The sequence below is a fragment of the Haemorhous mexicanus genome, chromosome 4 (genome assembly GCF_027477595.1).
Source record: "Haemorhous mexicanus isolate bHaeMex1 chromosome 4, bHaeMex1.pri, whole genome shotgun sequence".
In the NCBI taxonomy this organism is placed as follows: domain Eukaryota; kingdom Metazoa; phylum Chordata; class Aves; order Passeriformes; family Fringillidae; genus Haemorhous; species Haemorhous mexicanus.
The window spans coordinates 8,202,020-8,227,708 of record NC_082344.1 but is presented as its reverse complement, the minus strand read 5'-3'; positions in this window follow the sequence as shown (position 1 = coordinate 8,227,708).

Sequence of the window (25,689 nt, the reverse complement as noted above, 5' to 3'; positions counted from 1 at the left end):
TCAAAAATTGTTTTAGGTGAAAAGCCATATTATTCTGTTCCTCCTTCTTTGGCAGGCCAACAAATCTTAAGATTTACTGACATGATCCATCTTTCAAATATAGTAAAGTGTCTTGAGGTTAGTAAAGCTGGGGGGGATGGATTGGGGCCTTACATCTTTATTGTATCCACTGCACTCTAATTTTATTCACCTCTCCTGCACAATTCAGCACGTTCTAGCACAGGAGGAAAAAGTGCCTTGTTAAAGCTATGCAAGATTTGTTTATCTTTAATTAACTTGGACAGAGTTTCCTATTCATACTGGATCTGGCTGGAACAGAATTAACTTTCTTCACAACAGCCTGTATGGTGTTCTACGTCTTGAGTTTGTGGCTAAAACCGTGTAGATAACATAACATTGTTGTGGCTGTTTCTGAACAATGAAGTGGACACAAAAAAAGCCAGGTGGAAAGGAAAAAAAAGCATTTTCTGAAGCACCAAGGTTTTCTCTCTATTTCCCACTCTTTTCTCCTGGTCTCCCCAAGAAGTAGGCTGGGAGTAAGAAAGGAGCTGAGTGAGGACACAGGACAGGTGAGTTGAGTTGGCCAGAGGGATGCTCCATCCCATCCAATGCTATGATCAGAGCTCACTGCCTTCACCCAGTGCTCCCAGTTTGAAACCAGAGAGAGCAAATGCAAAAGTGTTCCTGGATCAAAACCAAGAGAGTTTAAAAACTGAAGGAAAAGGGGAGACTGGAGGGGAAAGAAAACCAAATCACTCAGCCAATCTCAGAAGCCTCTCACTTTCTTAACTGACAAAAAGCAAGAATGAAAACCCTAAACCAGCTCACAGAATTTCTCAAAAATTGAATTGGAAGTCCATACAATATACAAATTCATTCAATTAATTCAACCAAACAAGCTAATTCTGCCCTCCATTTACATGGGTGTTTTTTTTTCCCTTTATGACCTCAAGCAAACTGCAACCATTTGTCTGGAAAAATTATTTATTCAATTCAACTTAAAAACATTATCTCCCTCCTTCTCATTTGGGCTTTCTCACATCTGACTGCTGCCAGATGTTACAGGTAGAGGCAGACAGAACATGCCATCTGCACTGCTGAATGTCTCAGACACATCCTAACAAGCTGTTGGCTTTGCCTGAGCATTAATGGCTGATGGCAGCACAGCAGGTGCAGTGGAGGACCAGTGGGAAATGTGCTGAGAAGCCCAAAATGGGCTCAGTATTTAAGTGCTAGATGAAAGTTGGGAGCTGTAAAAAACTCCAGACTATTCAATGCAGATTAAGAGACATTGAGAACACAGTTTCAATTGTGACTTTCATTTCCAAATAATCCTACATGGTGTTAAATTTTTAAACCAAAAAGCCTGTCTGTTGTATTTCACAGATGTAGGAAATCAGAAACATAATTACCAGGATGTTTATAAACTGAAGTGCATGTTAATAGCTTGCTTGACATGCTGCACAAAGGTCCAAGAGCATCAACTGGGAGACAGCAGGAGACAAATATGACTACATGCACACTTGTACAAAGACAGACATTCCTTTGCTGGTTTTAAAATACAAAGCTACTACAGATAAAGGTTATTCATTACATTTCTGTGCTATTTCTAATCAAATATTTTAGGTACAAGTGCACAAGGCCCTACCCAACATAAAACAAAGAGCATAGAAGCATAAAATCAAAACTTGGGATGTTTTTAATCACAATGTATTAAAAACTTGTGTCTATGAGGTTGTAGCTAAAGTTGATAAGCATGGCAAGAAGAACTCACTTTATTATTGATGAATCAGTGGTTTTGGGGTTTATTTTTGCTATCCCCCCCTTCAATCCCTCTGTAACTAGTAGCACTTGTTACTTTGGTTTGCAATAATTAACCTCCTCCCAGGATTGGCACCCAATTATTTCACCACAGTATGTTAGAGAAAGAGTTAAGAAACCTGAGTTCCTCTAAAAAAATCATCAAGTACATCCCATAGATCTCAGGAGATATATATATAGATGCAGGCTTTGCTCTGGGAGTTTTCTAGTGTGAGCAGTCCAATAAGTGTAGCAAATCACATCTGAACTCTGCTGACATATCACCAAAGCCCCTTCATGTCAGCACACCTGTACCTGCTGTGAATGAAATGTCTTTAGAGAATGAATAAATGAATAGAACTAATCCCTCTTATTATTCTCTTAAATGTCTGAGATTAACACAGGGATCATGAACTACGAGGAAAAATCCCAACTGTGTAATCTGATATGCAATGTTTTCATTTCCTTACCAGCAACTGAACCAAGACCTACTCATTTCACACAGAGAAAAGTGTTTGTTTTTAAAGATCACTGCAAATAGTTTCCTTAAGAGGCTGAAGTCACCATAACTCACTGTTCTCTGACCTTACCAACTACCCTGCACAGCTACAAGTAAATAGGTTCACATCAGAGCCATAATTCTAAAGGTCTTTGTATGCCTACAAATCTTAATCAGAGAATGGGAAAGACATAGGTATTAAAAAAAAAAAAAAGACTAGACACAGATGTGATGAACAAAGTGATGTGCCTGATCATTTCTGCTCATTAAAAATTTAATGACTCTCTACTTGCCTCTCAGTTCCTAAATTAATTTTAAGTTTCTCTCAAACACACCAGATAAATCCTAGTTCAGACCACAAACTTTGTGCTGCCCTCCCAAAAAAGGGCAAAGTGCCAGTGACAGAGCACCTACACATCCCTCCCCCACTGCCACCACACAGGGCCAGGGGCCAGCAACAAATGCCAGACCCCTGGGCATATTTCCAGCAGGGTCTCACCTGAGGAACAGTTGTACATGCATGCACTCACTTCAGCTGCTACCACAAGCAAGTTCAGAGCAATCACTGAGATGTGTTACTGGTGGAATAATGAAATTACCTTTTTTGGTTTGCTTTGCTTCAGCAAAAGGTGAAGATCACACCAAGCTCCATTTGTTCTGCATCAACCAACATGGCACCAAAATGCTGGAGGACTCTGTTAAGTCAAACCCAGAGTTTCAAACAAGGGGGAAATAGATAGTAAAACTCCATCACAACAGCTGAAAGGTTTTGAAGCCTTTGCTTGCTTTCCCCATTTAGTATTTATTTTATTAAACCTTGACCAATACCTTAAATTCTGTTCTGTACTCCCTTGAATATATAAAGTAAATAAGGACTTCCATTAAAAAAACAAGGAGGAACAATTTCTCAGTCACAGAACATCCCAGATGTTCTCCAAATGGAGAGAAAAAACTTGTGGTTTGAGGTAGTTTGTTTGGTTTTTTTTTTTTTTTTTTTTTTGGTTGGTTGGTTGGGGTTTTTTTAAGTTTAAACTCTCAAAAGATTTCAACTACTTCAACATATCTCATTCAGTAACCTAAAGGTTTGGCAGCCTGTATGCCTATCTATTTCTCAACCTGTAAATGAACAGAACACAAATTGAGAGGATAGAGTGCTGATTCCTTAAATCACAGTTAGATTTGCTAATGCCAATAGCTCCTTTAGAGTCAATGGAAGTATTTCTTTGAGGGTAGTTCACAGGTTTTGTTTCTTTTCCTTTTAGATAGATAAGGGTGAAACAGATTCATTAACTTCAAAATAGCTCCATAGGGTGTCAGGGATATGAAGTGGATCCATTGTTTAACATTAAATTTCTGACTCTTGCCTTTATGATCCTTTGAATAATTAAAACCCTTGAAAGCCTGTTCCATTAAACAACTAACTTTCACATTGTTAGTTGCTTGGATAACTCAAAGGCCAAATGTAATATGAGCTACATTTGAAAAAATGTTAATTTCTGTATGTTGACACAAACAAACCCTGTCAACAGGGATCTATACAGTCTAAATTACTGAAATACAGTATTAATAGTAGATTTGAGTTCAGCAGCAAAATACCACTGTTATAATTGTAACCAGATACTGAATTATGGGAGATTAAGCTCTTAAATTTTAAATTTTTTATGTCAATAACATTTGCAATATTTCTTTCCACATGTTCAAGTTATAGGATATTCTTAATTTAGCAGAAGTGCGGGTAATATTTTCCTCCAGTCGAATCAACATTAAGGCAGGTATCAGTTATCATCTTTAGAAAAAGCTTGAGCCTAAATGAACGAAGGCAAAAGAGGACCTGATTCCTACCAAGTAAAAGGATCATACAGGAAGAGTATTATTTCTTCTTTCTTCCTTAGAAAATCTTACAGTCTATATATCATCATTAGTGAAGTGGAAAAAAAAAAAGGGTACCAAAATATCATCCCACACTTTCTTTAATTATATAAAAAAAGCCATCACATAAGTATCATTCATTCAAAAACTGTCTCATTTTTAACAGCCTGGGGCTAAAGGGAGATACAGATGGAAGAAAGTTAACAGAACAATCTACAGAGAGGAACTTGTCTTGCAAAGTACTGTTTCAAAGGAAATAAAGGATATGGGAAGAGCATTCTGCACTTGATCCACTGCTAAATATAGGCTGGAAGATAGCCATTTAAATGCATTTATTCCTATTTATATGCACATATATGCCAATTACTTCTGTAAATTTGTTTCCAAATCAAGCAGCTTTGTAGGACCGTAAAAATGTGAGAAGGTTAAAGAAGTTTCCAGCGTGACATTTTCTTTCCCCCAATGATTTACTTAAACACTCCAAGATATTGGGTCTCTTTTTAAGCATTAGTTATGAACATCCTTCAACATCATTATCTTTATAGCTTTATGAACTGAACTGTTGCAACATCTTTGAATATTTAACCAGTAGCAAAGATGTGGCTTTTGAGAGCACAGCTGTGTGACATCTCCACTGTCATAGCAGCAATATGTATAGTACCAAATCATGTCACCCTTCCAAGTTCTATGTGTCCAAACATAGCCCAGGAAAAAACTTAAACTGGAGAACCCAATGTTCAAAAGGAATGTTGCTGAGTAAAACATTAACTTTGTAATATACATGTCGCTATTAGAAGTGAGATATAAATCCCCTATTGCTGTCAAAGACTATCCCAAAATCATTGCCAATCCATACCAATGTTTATTGAGAACTCTGCTGTGCTACCAGCTCAGAGCTCAACATCTCCTATCTTCTTTCATATCAAAAATGACATTATTGAAATAAAATTCTGACACGTGAGAGTGAGGTCAATCTACAAAGCACAAGTACATACAGGTAGCATAGAGTTGCAATTACCTAGCCAGTTTCAAAATTTAGCCCTTTCTTTTAGAGACAGGATGCTGCTCTGACTGTGAAGAACAAAGTTTCAGGCAGTACAATTACATATCCTAAAAGCTGAAATTAAGAGAAGACCCCTGCTAATGAGGAACACTTCACAGTATAATGAACACTGGTTAAGAACAAGCACAGAAGGAGTTCCCTTCCCAAACACTACAGACAATTTCCTTCAAAGCTACATCCAAAAACCAGAGCTGTGATCCTTCTGGGGAGATCCTGCTTCAGAAATCCTGACCCAAATCAGACATGAACTCATCAGTTGTCATTCTTCATGGGTTTTGACCTCAAATTGCTGGCTGTCCTCAGAGAGGTCTTCCAAATATATTTTCACTGAGTCTAATAACAAAGTTAGATAGACTACAATGTATAGTCCGAAATAATAGTAAAACAAACCCATAATGTTCATAGTTCAGTGCACAGGGGAAAAACTGTGCCTCTATTGTGGCTGTTTTACTGCTACTCTGCATATTGCTGAAATTAGTTGATAAAACCCAAAGCCTACAGCAGCTTTCACTGTGCTCGACATTGCTGAAAAAACTTATACCAAAAAGATTCCTCACATAGTTTTCTTCTTTTTTTGACCCCATAAATTAGTTATGATGTCATTTTTCCTAATGCCAGTCTGTTATTACCACATGGTATGTTATAAAAAAATCTCTCTCAGGCCAAACTCTTTCATGACTGCATCTTTTTAAGTATGACTGACTGATTTGAATGCAAATCTAAAACACAAGCGTACACTTCAAAAGTCCACACTTGGAAACAGACAGCATCCCCCCACACACTTTTCATGGCATTCTCACTGGAGAGCACTTCCAGCTGCATGGAAGAGGCTGAGCTGAGCAGTGTGTGTGTATTAGAGCCAAGCAAAGAGCTGCTCAGCATGGTCTGCCTGAGCTGCACCCCAAATTCTGCCAGCTGGAAAAATCAGGAACTTGCTGCCATCTGAATTTTAAGCTTATATCTTGCTGCTTAGCTCCCCTTGATAGACCAGGGCAGCTACAACACACAGAGTGCCTTCAGGGCTAAATTCTCTCAAAAAAATAAGACTCCTTTTACCTTTTTTTTTTCTTTTTGCCAATGCACAATATGGCAGCTCAAGCATATCACCCATTTGAATATTACACCACTGAGCAGCAGAAGAGAGCATTCCCTTGCACTGAAATAAATTTGCTGAAGAAGGAAATAGCAGGAAATGAAATGCAATGCATGCTCCAGTTTCCAAGGAAAGCATGTTAATACCTAATACATGGGCGGGGAGGCATAGAAAGTAAAATAAGGGGAAAAAAAAGGTATCCATTAGAGAGATCTTGTTCAAGTGGTGTCAGGGGAAGATCAGCAGGACCTGTAGTGATCTGCTGAGTAAATGCAGGTCATGCAAGCTGAAACTGCCAAAGAGCAGCTTTCAGTGACATATCCAATTTCAGCATTTACAATGCAGGAGATATTAAAATTCAACCAATAGGACTCTTCATGGCAGCCTTTTTCAGAGCTATATTCTAACTCTGCTAATACAGAAGAGTATTTTGTTTGCTTTTTGGTATATATTTTTCAGGGAAGAGCACTAGCTTGTAGTACAGACTGATTGAGATCCTAATTACAGCAAGAAAATATCCAAACCCAAACTCTGTTTATTCAATATTCTTATTCAGCATCTCTCTGCCCACCAACATGACTCCTCTTCGTGGTATTTTCTTCAACACACTGGGACACAGAGAGTATAATTTAAAACTAGTAAATTGAGATTGGCAGGAATTTTTGTCACTTGTGTCAACCCTATAAAGTTAATTCCTGTGAAAACAATGGCATAAGCACAACAGATTTCACTGAGGTCCAGGTTTCTCTCTTGGAAGAAATGCTGTGCATCAGCAGAAGCCAAGAATCTGTAGAAAAGTAATTAGTAGTTCTAGATTTGCTGGGTTTGGGTAGTTTTTTTAGCAGTATTTGTAATGTCATTTATTGGTTCACACATTAAGTGTGGTCTACTCAGAGCATCAAATTGGTTTAAGTTTGGGTTCTGAAGGACAGTCTGCCTACCCACTTCTTTGGATGGATTTTTTTTTTAAGATATCAGTACCTTATCCAAATCATCAGGCAATTGCACAAAAATTTAGGAATGAAACTGTGGGAAAGCACAGTTTTGGGTAAGACTTCATGAGAAAGTCCCTTCCAGACTTAACCAATATTTCTAATACTCTCAGTATCCAGAATTTTATTTCAATGCTGGGCACATGCATTTAAGTCCAAATATGGACTGGAAAGGTCATTATCATTGAATTTGTTCAACTGTGGTGCTGAGTACTCCAAAATGCTCATAAAAGTCACAGAGTCATCCCAGTTTAATTCAAACAACACATTTGTGAAACCACCCCTTTATTTGGAACTCAGTACCAAGAAATGCTGAGCAAACAAAGTTTTTGTAATGGACTGTTCAGTGACTCGTGTCATGGCAAATTAGGTTTTAATTTTGAGAAGGGGAAAAACTGCCATGACCTGTGGATTGGGAAGAACTACCAGGATTCCTAGAAAACTGCCTCTCTCCACGGCACAGCTCTTCAGGCTAATGGAATGCCATGCACCCCTTCCTAACTTTTGCTTTGGGAAATTCAGCAATTCTGCCATGGAATTGCTTATGGTGACACCAAGTATTTTCCCCAAGCATCTCACACTGTTCTGTTCTGTACTTGTCAATACTGGAAAAACTCTTTTGATATCTCCTACTGACTTAAATAAAACACCATCCTGCGGGGAATGCCCCAGGTCCTTTCAGCACAGATTGGGTAGGTTTCCCCCCTCTGCTTCCCCTCTCCAGTGGGGTCAGGTTATTACCAGCAACAACTTTTGTTCACAGTATGTGACCTGTTGAACAAAGAGCTGTTGAACAATATCACTTTACCAAAACACCTGCTGTGATACCAAGACTGACAGAAGGCCAACACCTAAAGCCCATCATTACTTAGTCCAGCAGACTGATTTCTTTCTATTCCTACTTATCTTACTATGGCAACCTTTAACTTAAATATTTTAGAAGATTTTTTTTCCCTCACAACTAGTGTATGAGAAATTCAGGTTTTACATACAGTGTTTACTGTCATGGTGCCTCAGCTTGAATAAATACTCAAGCGAGTTCTTTCACTTTTTAGGATAAGACCAGAATAATTTTTTTTAATCTCTTCAGAGTCCTAATGCAAAAATAAGTTTGTATGGGTTCTATTAAATACAAGCAGCAAGTGTTAATCTTCTCCATGGGGACAGACTGGAATTGAACATTCAACCCATGGCCTAAAAGACAGCAAGAAAAAAACAGCAACAAGTTGTTAAAAAGGACCTATTTCATCAGATTAGTCAAGCTCCAGCCAAGCTTGATCAATCTTGATCAAGCAAGTCCAGCCAAGCTTGATCAAGAACTTAGAACATGATTGCCATATTTCAAGTGGCCCATTTCAGACCCATACGTAAATGCAAGGCTATTGTATCACCACCTGCAATTTTCCTAAGGAATATAGGAGATCACTAAAATGGAATGCCTGGAGAAATAAACACCCATGCAAAGAAGACAACCTGATGCATTAAATTATAGTTAGTATCATTCATACTGTACAGAAAAAAAATAATATTTCTCAATTTTTTTCATTCCCTGAGAATGACTACTTGAACCCAGCACCCAGATAGTGGCAAAACACATTAGTAGCATGTACAAATGCTTCTTTTTCACCCTAGCCTTTTAGACATACAATACAAATAATAAAAAATAAGAAGTTGGGCTGGCTCTACTAAGACCTTCACTCTTTAAAACTTCCAGAAATTGTTACCAGTGAGCAAGCCCTGACAAACCTGCTGACACTGAGTAAAGTGACATCAGTTCGTAGAACAGTAATTTTAAATCTCTTAAAGAGCCTTGTATGACTAAGCAGAATGCTCTAGCACTTTTGGCACTTGTCTACTCAGACTGAAATATTCATGCAGATGGTCTTGACAAAGAAAGGGCACACTGAAATGTCTTGGAGCTACTTGGACATGGATGCATTGGTCGGGCAGCACATGAAGTTTACTAATGCCAAAGCATTAAAATGATGCCACTTCATCTAATGGCACAGAAGGAGATTCACACTATCACCACTTCAGGTGGGTGTGCAGTCACCCTAAAGCAGGAACAAACAAATCATCCAGAGCCTGGAATGCCTCTTGCTCAGCACAGCAATGCTCAACACTCCCTGCTTTCTTTATGGGTACATGATAATCACATTTTGTACAGAACTGCTGCTGGTGCTGCTAATGCTGCCTGTACTTAGATCACAACTATTGGATTTCAAGCAAAGAGATGAGAGTTGCACCCACAAGAGGAGAACATGGAATTCACTCTACATTCTTCTATTTGCATGCATGCAAAGAGCTGAATATATTAAAACCAAAATGGCCTAGTAAAATATTCATATTTTCCCAAGTAAATTTGGTGTCAAAAATTGTTGTTTCATTAAACAAACATTTTTTCTACAACTGGAATGCATGGGCTTGAAAAAACTAAACCACAAAATCTTTGCTTTTTACTGCACTTACAATTGGACTGCAACAACAAATCAAACCTTATCCACTTCTGAAAGGTGTTACTAATTTCTCCTATGGGCTGCACATTGGCCTGTCCTCTGATCTGTACAATGAAAACAACAGGATGCTTCCTTTGCCCTGTTGAGAAATGCTGTTTCTGATCGTACTGCTGAGGAAATAGGAGAACAAAAATCCCAGTGTGACTGCATTTATACTGCCTGCATAAACTCAGAAGACCTTAAAGCTGATAGTAACAGCAGAAGGAAAAAAGTTGATTTTCTCCCCCCTGCTTTTTAATAGAAATATATCTTGGGTACAGAGATGAGGAGGTGGAGTTTTCAGTGCTGTCTATTCAATTCTTAATTTACTTCAAATATGCATTCACTTAGGACAGCTACAGGACATGCCTACCAAATGAAAAAAATTCTCTACTGTGTGTGAAAGGTAAACTTTGTCTTTGATTCATAGCAACAATGAAAACTACCATGAAATTTCATTAAAAGTGAAACTGACTTGTTTGTAAGAGCTGGAACACACATGAAAAAATGCCTCCAAAGTGGAAACTAAATATTAGCCATGTAAGTCTTAGAGGGAATTCTAAAGAACAAAGATTTCGAAAACTCAACTTCACACTAAATCAAATCAAAATGCCAACCCACAAACAGAAGAAAATTCTTGTTTTTCTTCCCTGACACAAACAAGTTTTTCTCAAAATACCTCTAATAGGCATATGCCTCCTTTAAAATATTTCTCCATGTCTTCAAGCATTGGTTACAGAACAGAATTCTATTGGTTCTTGAGGCTTCTGTGATGCCTGTTTAGCATATTTTGGCAGCATGAGTTTTTTTGTGCACACTCACTTGTCTTTAATTTAAAAAGCACACACACCTTTTATGTATTATTTCCCCTGAAACACTCTCAGGCAGTCTGGATCCAGCCCTGCCACTGCTGATTCAGCAGCACGGCCATTCACGCCAAAGGCTAAAGCAATTAGAGATGAAACAAGAGCACTTTCCATTTTCTAAGTGATGCTGGAGTGTTTTCATAGCTTTGTGTGTTTGTGACTGCAGGCTCCCCATGCCTCCACCCTAATGCTCCCCTCTGCCACTCTGAGTTGTAACCATGAGCAGAGGAACAGATTACAACCTTGGCAGTCTGATTATCTCCGTCGTGTTTCTCTGTGCTACTCTATAATTTTACCAGTGATGTCTTAATGCTGACAAAGGGATGCATTTCAGCTAAACTGTCTAAACATTAGTTGTTCTAGAGAGGAAAGAGTTCCCCGAGCATCAGAGTGTAAGGAAGACAAATTATCAGACACTTGCCAACACCAGGAAATAGGCAATGAAGAAATGGCATGCACACAGACTATAAAGAATATACTTTATTTTCACAGGTCAAATAAGCTTTTAACTATAATGTTAAAAAACTATTTTAACATTATAGGTTAGTTTCATTTCCTCAGTAAATGTAGATATTCTTTCCAACTTTGAGTACAGTTGATAAAATGGCCCAAATTTCTTGTCAAGCAAAATTCAGGGATAAGGCAAAAAAAACCACCGGGTTTGCAAAAATTACAACAGAACAGAAAAGAAATAATCTCTGATGGCAACAGAAGGCAAACTGAGGATACTGTGTTTAGAAGCAGAGGGACTCCTAGCAAGGTCAGTTTGTTTCCATCACAAATGCATGGAAGGGATTTTAGTTTCTTGAAAGCCCAGGTGAGGGAGATTGATGTGCTGGTGTTGAAAGAATCAAGAATGAGACATTAAGTCTCTCTTCAGACCCAGAAATTTGACTTTCACTTGCTAATCTATTATTTTCTGAGTATATCAAGTCCTTTGCTTCTTCAATGCCATTTGTAAAGGAAGGTTGCTGAGAAGACAAACACATGGAGCAGATGTAAGGCTGAGCACATACCATGGATCCTTCAGCTTTATCTTTGGAAATGATTTACTTATCCATTTCTCCCTGGAAAAGATTTACTCATCCATTTCTGCCCTGGAAGCAGTGGATTTTATTTTCTACTCAAATAGCAGGGGATTGTGTGGTGGGTTTTTTGGTGCATGAAATACAGACTTGAAAAGGAAAATATTAATACTGCCAAAGAGCATGTCAATATCAAGTAGCGTCCAAGAAAATAAAAAGCTTTAGGATATTAATTCATCCAGCATTGTTCCTTTTCTTGTCTACAGCTGTTACAAGGAGGTGACATAAGGTAAACAGAAATTGGGAAACAAATTATTTATAATTAAATTAAATACAAAGACATAAATGAGGAGGCCTATAAAGATATTCTGAATTATATGCTAATCAACGCATCAATTGTTTTAGGTATTTTGGAAAGGGTGTGTCTGCAGAAGGAAATTAAAAGCTACAGAAGGCATACCTGGATGGCATCCTGGCTGGACAAACAGGGATATTATCCTAGAGTCTCTTAGGAGCAACTTTTATTCATACTTCGATTAGAAGACAAAAAGATATCAGCATAAGACCAAATGCAACAAAATGGTGCCCAGAATGCCAAACTAAGAAAAACAGAAGTGAGGTTGCCAGAGTAAACTGGGAAGTATCTTATGTTGATATATGGAGGTATCCCACAAACCTGCAGAGACAAGAGAAAAATTTGGAGACTCTTACTTTAATCTTTGTTTCAAATGGGAAAAAAATTTATTTGAGAAGACTCTTATCCCAAGTGAGAAACAGAGCAGGAAAGAGATGAAAGCAAGTAGTTGAGCACTGGGTATAAAGGTAAAGAAGCCATTCTTTCTTTTAAGTCTAAATTAATTAAGAAAATAAATCTTTCCTAGAAGCATTCATTAATAAGTCCAGATGTCAAGTTACAAGAAAAAGTCACTGTATCTGTGGAAGTTTGAAATAATATATGTTTGACATAGTTGGCACTGTAGGTGAGGTAAATCATATGACAGCACTATTGAACCATTTGATAATATTTATCTGGAGAAGGACTGAGGGAACCAAAGGAAATGAAGAGTGGGATAGTTGCTTTGTGAGGTCCAGTCTGAAATGAAGTAGAACTTGAGTTTGGATCACTGATCACTCAGGAAAAGGAGATTAAATCAAAACATCTACAGATCAAGATATTTTAAATCTAGTGGTATGTTTTGAGAAATGATACTAAATCTCAAGTAGGAGATATAATTGATATAATTTACATATATGACTTTTATATTTGAAATTATTCTGAAAAAGCAATTATATAAGCTGAATTTTGTTATTTACACAGAAAATTTCCAGCTGTACTAGAAAGAAGATGAACCAGGATAGATTCAAAAAAAGGATTTTGGCATCATTTGGCCCAAATAACCTTTGTTAATGATAGGTAATAAAACCAAAGCTCAGTCTCAGAGAGGAAGAGTCAGCAACATTTCTGGTATCAGCAAGTTCTAAACTGCAGAAAGAAACCATGCTGCAAGAAGAAAACTTTACCAAGAGGAAGCAGGATTCTCTTAGTCACTGGAGGCTCAAACCTCTTCCAAGGGCCATTTTTTGTGTTTTTCCCTACAGTTCTTTATCAAAAACATTCATGTGAAATGAAAGTGACTCCTTTATTTTCTTTTCTGAAAACAGAAAAAAAAGTGACTTTTTAAACAGCAAAATAAATCAAAGCATAAATTTGAATATGAAAATTTGCATATGAAAAACTGATATTAAAGAAGAATACAATAATTAAACTTCCCTCTATCTCATGATGAATGAAAGAAGCAGGGGTTTTAGAATCAGGTCAGCAGTATGTTATTTATGCAGCATTAGTGGGCAAACAGAACAAGTGAAAACAAATCCAAGTTCTCTCCTCATGGAACTCTTGTAGGTGTCTACCATGCTCTGAAGAACAACAAAAATCAAAATGTCTGAAGGAGGAAGAAGCTTCCAAACCTCAGAAAAAAATAATTGCTTTCATGCAGAATTTTTTCTTAAGCTCAGACACCAAAGAAGGAAGTAAGAAATTAAAGAAATCTCACATTTTCTAGCTCTTCCTACAAAACAGTCTCTGCCCAAAGGCAGAGTGACAAACTGAGATGCTAATTCGAGAAGACAATCTTCCAAGTACCTGAATCACCAGTGTAATACAAGAGGAAGGAATTCATCTGAGCTTGGTTCCTCTTCAGTCTCTTGGAAGAGCAAGCCAGCACTTCACTCACAACGTGTTTGGCAGAAAAAGCTGTCGTGCAACTGGAAGACTAAAATGCTGTTAAAATATTCAAGAGAGTCTCACATGAGACATGCAAAGCCAGGAGCTTACAGCAGTGATTTATTTGAAAAATTATCAAACTCCCATTATTGTGAAAAGTTCTAACTTTTCTAAAGGCAACTTTCTCACGTAGCACCACCTCCATCAGCTGCAGCAGAGCTGCACTTTGACTCAGTCCCAGGAGACACTGTTGGGATTGTCTGCATTCAGTTCTCTGAGAAACTGAATCAAACATGTAAAAGATATGCTAATTCTGAAGTATTAACATTTTTCAGAAATAACCTATTTCTACACTTCTGAAGCTTACACACCACTTCCGAATGCCCCTCCCCCCCTTCTGTGCTTTAGTATTTTCCTTACAGCCACTAATTAACACAACAAAGTGTAGCAAAATTGACAGGTAAATTATCCTTTAAGAGCATTAAAATATTTTCCAGATAAACAGTCATATCAAAATATGTTTAAGTGATGATTTTTCTGTGCTAAGTCACGAAAAGCATTTCTAAACATCTACATTGCAAATTTGCATCCCACCTTGAGTTTGTTTTTTTTAAATTTCTTTCACATCATGTACTTTTTAGACTAAGAGAAAGCTTCCTTTCCTACTTCCCCATGCACTGCCTTCTAAAACCAACAACATACCAGCCCCATACCTGACAGGAACAGCTGAACCCAGCTGATTCTGCATCCTCTTCTTTTTGGTGATTATTTATTCCTCTCTCTTCTTCATCTGGCACCAAAGGAAAACCTGCATGGAATGCCAGGATCCTTCTTTACATGTTGAGGCTTTCACCTCTGTCAAACTCATTTGAGTTTGTGCTGAAAGCATACATGTAGAGCATGCACACCTTTTTTGTTTGGAATCCAAGATAAAATGGTAAATGCATGTTTTTCTGTTGTTAGATCTCCCAAGCTAACAAACATCATATTTCTACAAAAAGATAGTAACAGAGGACCAGTTTTTCTTTTAGATTTCTAAAATATGACAACAATCTGCACAGAGCTGTTTTCCAATGCTAAACTATTTTTAAGTATAGCATGTTTAAAACCTTTTTTATTTTTTCTATGCTTTCCATGTTGCACTACACCTTTTTCTATTATTTTTGTTTTCTATGTTGCACTGCACTTCAAAATAAGCAAGTAAGGCCAAGTTTTACCAAGATCTAAGGAAAGTATGCTGGTAAGAAGAATTCCCCAAAAAGTTGCTGTTAAATTGAGAGAGCAATTTCAAGTGCCTTTGACTTCAGATATCCAATTTAAAATTGACCTCAGACATTCAATTTAAAATTAAGTCAGAAGAGAAATAGAAAAAAAAGGTAACTCCCACACATCAATGGCCTCTATATTACCTTGAAACAGGACAGAAGAAATGCTCATATCTAAAAACCAGAAGAACATCACTAAGCCATAGCCTCAGAGGCACTCTGTCACTCTTTGCAGCTGCAACTGCTGTCAGACAAACATAAAATTGTAACAAACACACATTTACCCATTGAGGCACATTCATGAACCCTGCTGGGCAGTCAGACACATCACACAGCCTTGCCCACATCTCAAGGGAATTCCATTAACCAAACATTGGTCCAAGATCCTGCCTTTCCAGCATTATTTTGTTTGCTGCCTCTGATCTGCCCACAAAAGAGCACACCAACAAGTCAGTGGAAAGCCTGCAACACAGTAAGAGGCCTTTTATTTTTGTTTTGTTACACCACGTGAAGAGCAAGCTTAATTAAAAAGATTTGCTGAAGTAGTGCAATTAATTATAGGACTATTACATAGAACAGTAACTGGTATTGATAATAAAAGATTGCTGCGTGTACCAAGCTAGGAGCCAAGCCAAATACCAAGGAGAAAATACCAAACTTGAGTCTCAAACTTTCCTTTTGAAGATTCTTCCCTTTCTAAATATTGAAACAAAGAATAATGTAGAAAAAAAAGAGGGCTTCCTAGCTGAACAGTCAAAGCCTACAGAAAAAAACATCTCACGCTGAAAAGTGCTTCAGGATGTGTCCAATAATATTCCAGGAAAGTCCTCAAACCATTCTCACCTCTGCTATCTCAAAGGAATCCAGATCTCATTTGGAGCACAATAGCTCCAGAGCATGAATCTCACAGCAGTCACAGGCAAAATTCTCCTGAGAGGTGGTGGTTTGACTAGCCCCAGGTGAGGAGAGCTGAGCCCAGCATTGCCCCAGCTCCAGTGTGTGCTTTAACAAACCAGCAACTGAGTGAAAGAACTGCTGCAGTTATCACTCCAGGCTGCTACAGTTATATCTCATAATGTGCAAGAAGCTATGAAACATCTCAGTTCTTCCCCTTCAAGAGTTTGTTTGCATGGAAGTGTTTCCCCACAGCATAATCTACTGCCTTGCAATCTAGAGGGCTGGGTTGCACTGCAAAATTGCTGGGGTAAAAAGCTTTCACCAGGATTCTCCACCAGCACAGCAAACATGCAGGTGCCTGACTCAGAGGCAGTGAGAAATCTCAGTTATTTAAACACAAGGTTGTGTTTAAAGAAAGGCAATACACCGTGTCACAATATCTGTGTCACCCTCCCCACGTCTGATTCCTGACATTTACACTGAGTCCCATCCTCTGCAGGGGAGAATTTAGAACGCACAAGGATTAATCATTTCTGCTGTTCTCAAATCCCTCTCTGTGACCCAAAACACACAACAGCTTTGCTACTCTGGCATGAATAACTCAGAGCAACTAAAAACCCTCTAGCTCATAAGCACACTGGACAACTGACCAAACCCTCTTCCCAGCTCCCTTTTTTCACAGTCTATTCCACACAACCAGACTCAAAAGTTATGCACAGCATTGCTCTACGTAGAGCCCCTGTCACGACAGCAGCATTTTGCAATTCAGGCTGCAGCACTTGGCCTGCCTCTCAGCAAGGTGAAAAACATATCACAACCTCCCTCTTTGGTTACTACATGCCTTAGCCTAGCTCTCTTAATAGAAAAGAAGGTAAACCAGGCTCAAAAGATCACCCCAAGCTTTGACATGACTTTCACTCCCCTGGGAAGAATGCCCTGCATCAAGCTGCTGTCCTGCTCTGTAAAGAACTATTATCCATTGTTCTGTCCTCTTTGTTCAAGAGTTGTTACTCTTTAAAATCTTGTTCAATTATTAAAATCCCAACTGCAAATATAGAGTAATCAGTGCAGACACTTACCTTGGTAAAGCAGTAATTGAACAAGAAAGGATATAAGATTTGCCATGGAAATCTACCCACAAAATTATTTCCAGCATAAGCAAACAGATTCATTGTATACAGATTTTAGATTTAATCAGCATTGGGTTTTTTGTCTTTCAGAGCCTGAAGCAGTGTCAGGTGGATCAGATCAAGGCTCTGAATCACGCATAGTCATTCATAAGGCTGGAAAAGATATTGTCAGAAAAAGTCTACCTTTCAGTAAGTTTATTTTATACCTGACCATGCCTTCCATCACAAGAAGACCTAACTTCAACCTGAGGGTTAGAAAAGAAAGTAATATGCTAAAGCAAGGTGCCCCAAAGTAGAAAAAACTAATTTAATAAATGAACTATATGGTCTTTTCTCTCCCATCTTTGAGACTATAAAACCCACCCAGAGTACTATTAAAACACCAGAAATTCACTAATTGAAAATGTTTTAATTATGCTGCTTTAGAACTATAAATATACTTTAAAATAAATCTTTAGAAAATTCTGAATATGGAGAGGTGTGCTCTTTTATGCCATCCAAAGAAGATCTCTGGAAGACCAGAGAGCCCATACAGTTACTGCTTCATTTTTTGGCATTCTGCATTCATGGTATATTAGAGATCAAATTTGGATTACCTCCATAGTGCACAGAATTTACCATTTACATTTATTTTTTATACCTTTTACTCACATCACTGTTTGGAGAGCCACAAAATAAAACTAGTTTCAAAGTAACTCATTAGCAAGACAATCAGAATTTTTTCTTTTCCACCTGCACACACGCCAGGTGGTGTGGGGGTGTGTGTGTCAGGAGCTGCTATCAGGTCCTCAAAATCCTGACTGAATCCAGTGTTCCTTCATGCTTAGATACAAGTTTGGATTAGATACCAATTTAGATATATTTTAGCCTTTAATGAACCATAAGAACCCTGCCTCAGCTATTTATTTTCTTTTTGTTTTTTCAGATCAAATGCTTTAGTAATGGATAATGGGTTACAAGATTGCAACAACTGATATAAAAACAGCACCCAGCCTCCCCAGCTACTGATCCAGCCAGGAGGGCACTGCTGTACCCCACCTCTTGGTAGAAATGTAGCTCTTGTATTTACTCAAAAACTTGCCCACAATCATCTCATTTTTCCTGAGAAATTGAAAGGGGAGACATAAATCACTGTCATAGATAATACACAGAGAAGCCAGGTGAGATAAAAGCTTCTGCCCACACTCTTGTCCAGTTCTGACCACTGAGCATTTGGGGTCATGTCTCTAATTGTGCTACAAGAAAAACCCACACACTAACTGGGCTTTTCACTTGCTCTGTGTGAGTCTTGTTTGGGATTCTGCAAAAGGGTTTGGGATGGAAAATTAACTCAGGTTTCAGTAAATCCTAGCACAGTTTTTAAAGAGACAGCAACTTTTAACACCTGCATGACACAGCCATCTGACTGAAGAGAAGTTCTCACACCAAATAAGCATGGATTACAGGCAGCAGTACACAACCACTAAAAACACCCAAGGTTTTGACTTTGGGCCACAGGAGTTTGTGGTGCCCAAGCCTGAATTCACACGAGTTCTTGGTGCCTCCCAGCCACAGGAGTTTGCTGTTTGTCGCCCCAGCTGTTCAGGTGAACAAGCATGCTCTGTGCCCACATGTTCAGCAGTCATCCCATAACACAACAGAGTGCTCAGAGGCAAACTCTGGGGAGCCTTACTACTGTAGCTTACAGCTACCCAGGCTGAATTCCCACACACTCCCCTGCTGCCTACCTACCAGAGGGGAAAAATGAAAATTATCACTCCAGATTGCATCTTCATCACATGAAGCCACCTTAATTGAGAATTTAAAATGAACCTCCATACTTTAGAATGAAGCACGTACATTTCTCCATTATGCCTTGGAGAGTAGATTGACAACAGGAATGAAGTGGGAAGGTGAACAATAACCACTCAAGGAGGATTCTCCAGGGCTCACCAGTTAGCAGCCACAGACAGAATTATCTATTGCAGTCAAAAAGAAAAACATTATAGTGATAATGGGGGATTTTAATAGCCAAGCTAGATTTTCTTTTCATTTAAAACAAAAAAAAAAACAAGAATAGGGCTGTGCATGCAAAAATGTAAGCCACATCTCTGGAGACCTGGGTGCAGAGAAGCACTCCTGTAAAGGAGACACAGGAAAGGTTTTGGTAGGCATGCTTCCCAACCTGGTAAAATCATAGCCCTTCTCTTAATAGCCTTAAAATAAGCAAGACATATTTCTTCTACCCTTCCCAGATCATGGCAGACCAAATCAGGATTTGAATGACAAAGGAAAGCTGTAGAAATTTATGATATCAACACCCAATCCTGCTCATCACTGGAATAGCTTGAAGTGCAAAAAGTCCCTGTTTTGATCCAAGTGTTTTATGCAGTCAAATTCTAATTCAGTTGCCCATGGCTTCTTTACCCCATGGATTCAAAATACCTGAGTCTTGCATTTGCCACAAAGAAATTTGTCTGGGAAACACGGCATCCAAGCCCCCATAAATCTCACCTACAATGGAGCCACACCCAGGCAATCTCAGACTTAAACACCAGGTGTAGCCCAGAAATGGGCCCTGGGAACTCAGCTGCAGTGACATGTCCTGCTCTCTTATAAGATGACCTTAGAGATCAAGAAAAAGCTAACAAGATCTTAACAAAAGACATTTCCAGCTCCTTCATGGACTCCCCATTCCAAAAACAAAGAATTAAACTTTCAGAAATGCCAGGATGGGCTTCAGATGAACAATGTGCAAAATACAATTTAGGAGGGAATGTGTTTGACCTTAGATTAACTTTTTGCAACTCAGACTTGAATTTAATGCCTGCAAAGCCACACTACATGACTACCTTGCTGCATCTGCAACACTTCATAGGGAGTAAGGGAGTGTTTGAGGACATGACAAGTGTGACAGTAAGTTACTGGCTGCTGCTCTTGTTCAAGGATGAAAACTATAAAGTCATTAACAAAACTCAAGGTATAGGAGTTCAGCCTCCATGTGTGTCCACCTTTGGGTTTGTGGGTGGACTTTGGGATTTTTTTTGGTTAAAATGAATAATGTTTGAGAAGTCTGAATGGCTGTCTACATCTTTAGAATGACTGGTCTTGATTAACACTGTTAGAATTAACCACCAAATCACTCTTATAATTTATAAATAATTTCTGCCACCTCAAGAAGAGGCACCTGCCAGCTGAGCTGTAGTATCCTACTGCTAAATCCACCAGCTCCCTTTCCCATTGGACACCCCCACTTGAAGGGCAAAGCAAGCTTCTAGTGTCAGAACCTCATTCCTGCAGACAGATCCTCACAGACACATGGATTCAGCATGTGAATCCATGGCTGGCAAATTTATTTATGCACTTGCTCTTCCATGGAGCTCTTGCCAGTCATCACAGCTGGGCACATCAGGACTTGGCAGGCTCTAGGCCTACAATACCTTCAGGTGGGAGCAGCAGTCAGAATTTAAAGTGCAAAGTCTCTTACCAAGACCCTGTGCAAGGGAGAATTTTAAATTAAGTTTTGCTTATGCAAATCACATCTTTCATAGTCAGAATGTGACAGTGAGCAAACACCGTAGGATGTAATAGCATTGAGTGAAGTACTTCATGGGGAGACTTGAATCAGGAGCCAGATAATGAAACAACTGCTGGCATAAGGCAGCTGATGATCTCTTTTGCAGTATTCCATGTATCTCTCAGCATGTAGAAAAATGTTTGAGGCAAGCTTATCCTTGTAGCAATAAATTAAAACATTTAGGGAATCTTGTTTTCCAAGCAATTTTAATAAACAGTGACACTTCTTTGATAGAAGTCAGTTTAACCTAAATCCCACCTGCTAGTTTGCAAATAGTGACAATTCAAGAGGTTTAGCTTTGTAAAGATTTGATGGCCTTGATTCAAAAATAATTTTACTCAAAACTAAGTTTCAGGAAAACAACTATTTCTTGCTCCTGCCAAGTCCAGCTGTGAGAGATTGGAGGAGATTGCAGTCTCAAAACCTTTCAAGTGCTTGTGTGGGGACAAGGGGCAGGTCAGGTCTTGTTCTGGTGGGGCAATGCCATGCTCCACACACCCCAGAGCTGTATCCCAGCCCTGCAGTGGCTGCCAATCCCTGGCACAGCAGAGACAATGCTCCACACTCACCTCTGGAGCCCCAATCCAGCCCCACAGTGGCCAGATGACCCAAAATCCCACCTGGGAGAAGGGCCCAGGAAAGCCAAAGGGTGCTTAACCCAGGACACAAGGCAAGCACAAGTCTTGACCCTACCTTCCCTTGGATTCCATATCAGCTGAACACTGCTGGAATCAAAACTGGTCACTATATTTGTTCTTTGCTATATATTTTCTGTCTTTCTAATTCCCTCTTAGAGTTTTGAGTAACTCAAAATTAGATAGCCTTGGTGTTTGCTGAATTGAATGGGTTAAAGTTAATACTTCCTGAAGGGGTTTATGTTGATTGAATGCTTCTCTTGCTTTGTCACTTCTCTGCCATTAAAGGTTTTTTGTTTTCTTTAAGTTGGTATTTCTCTTGTGTGTCTAACACCGCGTACATGAAAAGCTGTAAGCCCTTTTAAGAGTCCTGTCAAGTGAGTTTTTGAGGGCCTTACACCAACATAATTAATGTAACTTCCAACAAATGTCATAAGAACTGTTTCAATTACCCTGCTTTTCCATTATTCTCCATAATATCTTCTCTTTTGGAAAGACTAGACTGTCTTTTATTAATAAAGTGTTAAACTGATAATGATGATGCGAAAAGTCAGGGGAAGAGGGGAGGAACTGTCTACACAGGAAAAATTGTATCATACATTATTTACCCTATTTCACTCAAACTCCAAAGAAAAGGGAAAGACAGAATAAGTGACTTAATGTGAATTTCTGGATTAGACATGCAGATGAGTTATAAGGATTAAGGTCAAAGGATAGATAAAGGGCATAAATCTGCTCAACATTCATTAAGATGCAGATGTTTTATTTAAAGACACTCCTAATTCAGACTAACATTAATAGAAAATTTTTTTTAAGAACAGCACTGCCAGATATCTACTAAAAAGTTATTTCTGGATCTTTGCATGTGACTTAAGCTAGTGACACTGAAATGCAATTAGATAATTAGATAGACTTTCTTCTTGATGAAATGCTTAAATCCCATTTCAAGGTAGTATGGAAGTGTGGAAAAAACACTGTGTACTATTACAAGTACTATGCCAATGCTTTGTAGTTAAAATTGCTTTTTTCCAAGAAAATCTCCTTACCTGACGTAGCCCATCAGCTAATTAGTAATTACCCACATCCACATATCCAGTTAAAGGTCTCTGAGCGCACTGCACCAGCACAAGAAGAAACATGTACTTTTCTGAAGTTGAGTGTATTTGGAAAACAACAGCACATGGAACTCAACCACTTGTTCCAGCAGTGTCCTGGTTACGCCAGGAGGCCTTTCTGGCCATTAGATATTAAAAGGTTTTTTTTAATCTTACACAAAGCACTCTGCCTGCATTTCTGCTATTTTAAGTGCTGCACGTATCTCTACAAGCCATGAAGTACAGAGTATTTTATTTTAAAAATCTTTTCACATGTTGACTTATGCAGGGTTTTAATATGCAATGATCAGCATGCATTCCTTCGGAGATGTTTTGTTCTGTTTATTTCATATAATCTTCTATGTCAGCTCTTTAGAATGCACCCCATTTGTTTTTATTGCCATTCCAGAAAAAGTCACCATCAGCTTACTTACATAATTTTTTGTGCTGGACTTCCAGTTAGAAGAGGCCAACCACATTTTATTGGCTGGATGTTTAGCAAGGTTTTATTTTTACTGTGTCATCAAATAAATACAGATAATACAGAACAGAGAATTTAGAAAGCATAAAGACCTCTAAAAGTAGGAATTGGGACAAAACTGTGAGATATGTTCACATCCTATTCTTGTTCAAATAAAACACTTAAAGATAAAACAATATGTATGAGTGGCACCTCAAAAACATGCTATAGATTTAAATATCTGTTCAAATTTCCATACTAAGTCCTTTGTGCAACTAAAGACTTGTCAATGTTAATTTCCATCAATATGAAGTCTGGCACAACAGTCTGTAATTTATGTGCATCTCCTCTCTTCTAATTTTGAGGAACAGTTGATGCAAATTGTTCCAGACCTTTCCAATATTATGAGAAATTCATAACTTTATTGCTTTTCTGACCAAAGAAAAAAAAGCCAAGTAACAAAGAGCTGATGCAATCAGTTGAATGGTTCTTAGTTTTTATTTTCTAGGAGTCAAAGGAGTCTTTTTGAACTACATTAAAAGAGCTTCTTAACCAAGCCTACCCAGACTATATTCCAAAACTACAGAATCAAACATGTAGAATTGAAAGGACACACCATTTAACACAATTTATAAAAAAAAAACATATAAATCTCCACTATGCCATCTCTTACTTGGGTAAATCTGCTTTTTATTTCCCCCTAGACAGTTTCAATATTAGGTCCATGATCACTCCATGTTAATAGAAGCTTGGTAGTGGACAATTCTTCTTACAGTGAGCCAGTTTTTATTGGTCTTTAGGTAAGGTCTATAATTTCAGTGTCAGTGTCAGCTTTGTGACAAAATCCTCACCCCACTTTGGGTGCCTACACCATGGGAAAGCAGAGTCTGAGTTATCCTCTTGCACACCAGAAGAACAGATCCATGAAGAAACAGAGTTATTGAAAAATGCCTCAAAGCTCCTCCACAGTCACAGAACACTCTGAGTTGGAAGGGACCCAGAAGGCTCCCCTAACTCTGAAGTGAGTGTCCTAGACAGGGATCAATCCCACAATTTTGGCATTATTAGCACCATTCTCTAATCAGCTGAGCTAATCCCAGAGTCAATCTTTCCTGCCTCGCCAAAGACTTATCAGAATCCATCAGAACAACAGGCATTTAGGGATCAGCACACTGGAAACCCTCTTTGAAAAGCTTTCAAAGACACATATTTACTGTGCTTCAGTTTGCACAGTGGGGTGGACACTGCAAGCTAAATCAGAGCACCCCTTATACTCCTGCCAAGCATATAGCCAGCCCACGGAATCATATTAAAATGAAACCAAAAATAAGCAAAAGGACAAAAGGCACATTGATATGCTTCAAGCATGCACATGAAGTCCTTAGCTCCTCCCAGTTTGCTCTTTACATCTCTCCCTGTGGGTTCACATCTCTTCACACAATCAGAGCAGCCAGAGTCAGTCCAGCCAAGCAGCCAAGAGGAGAAAACCCTGCCCTGTGTAGGAAACCTCATTCATTTTCTGGACGTGGCAGTGCCCATTTACATCTAGCCAAAGCTTGACAAGATTGTCTGTATTTTGATATACACACAGGAAGAGATTATGTTAACCACAGCAACCAGGCTATGGCAGCACAGCCCTCAGAGCCATTCACTGACACTCTCTCTGCCTTGCCAACACTGCTATTTCACAGCTGAACCTGAACACCTGACCCAGTTATCAGCAGAAAACATCTTAGAACAAATTCACAAAATGTACATAAAAGACAAATGACAGACAGCAACTCAGCTGTTCACCCAAATGGCCCTAAGGGAATCTGAATACAGCCATGCTGGATAACTGCATCCTGTAACTTGTCACCTGCAGAGCACGTACAGAAGAGGAGTTGTGTCTGTTGGCCATGTAACAGTCTATAAAACTGGTTTCAGGAGAACAGTAAATTTTAATCCATCCCTTGTGTGCAAAGCAAAAAGGAAAACCCACTTATTAAAAAAAAAAAAATTGTTAGCAGACATGAACACAAACCAAGAAGAGACGACTGATTTTTTTAGGATAAGAAATCACTTCTCAGTTCAAGCTGAAGCCCTTCAAAGGGGTCATGGAACACAAGGATAATCTTGTCAATAAAGTATACTCTTGTTTCCTAGAGGCTTCTGTCACAAATCCTCATTAAAGGCTCCTAAAGAAACTGAGTTGTAATTAGATGAGAGAAGATCCCACCCTTCATTTCCTATCTTTTGATCACTTATTAATGAAAAAAAGTAAATTGCCCTTTCAAAGCAGTTGCTAAGTTAGTCCTTGAAGTATATATGGTTCTTCACTGCTCAGTGCACTCAAGTGATCAGGATGGGGCAGAGAGAAGATGATGCACAAGGAGAAAGGACAAGAGGGTATACAGTTCAGGAGAAAGGACAAGAGGGTATACAGTTCATACTTTAAGAGCTGAGGATTACTGTGACAGGTTGGAGAGTACCTTCAGCAGATAAGTAAAGATGAAGATGAATGCAAAAATGCACCTTGAGGGGGAAAAAATTATTTCTGCCTCACAAAACCAAATGAAGGAGAGAGTTACCACTTAAAAAAAGACTGGAATTAACTCACCATTGAAAAGCAGACAAATAAAAGGTTTGAGGTTATTAGGAAAGGAACAGTAAACTAAAAACATCAAGCTATTCCTCCTACAGACCATACAGACATTTCTGAACCCATACTGCATGCAATCCTATTA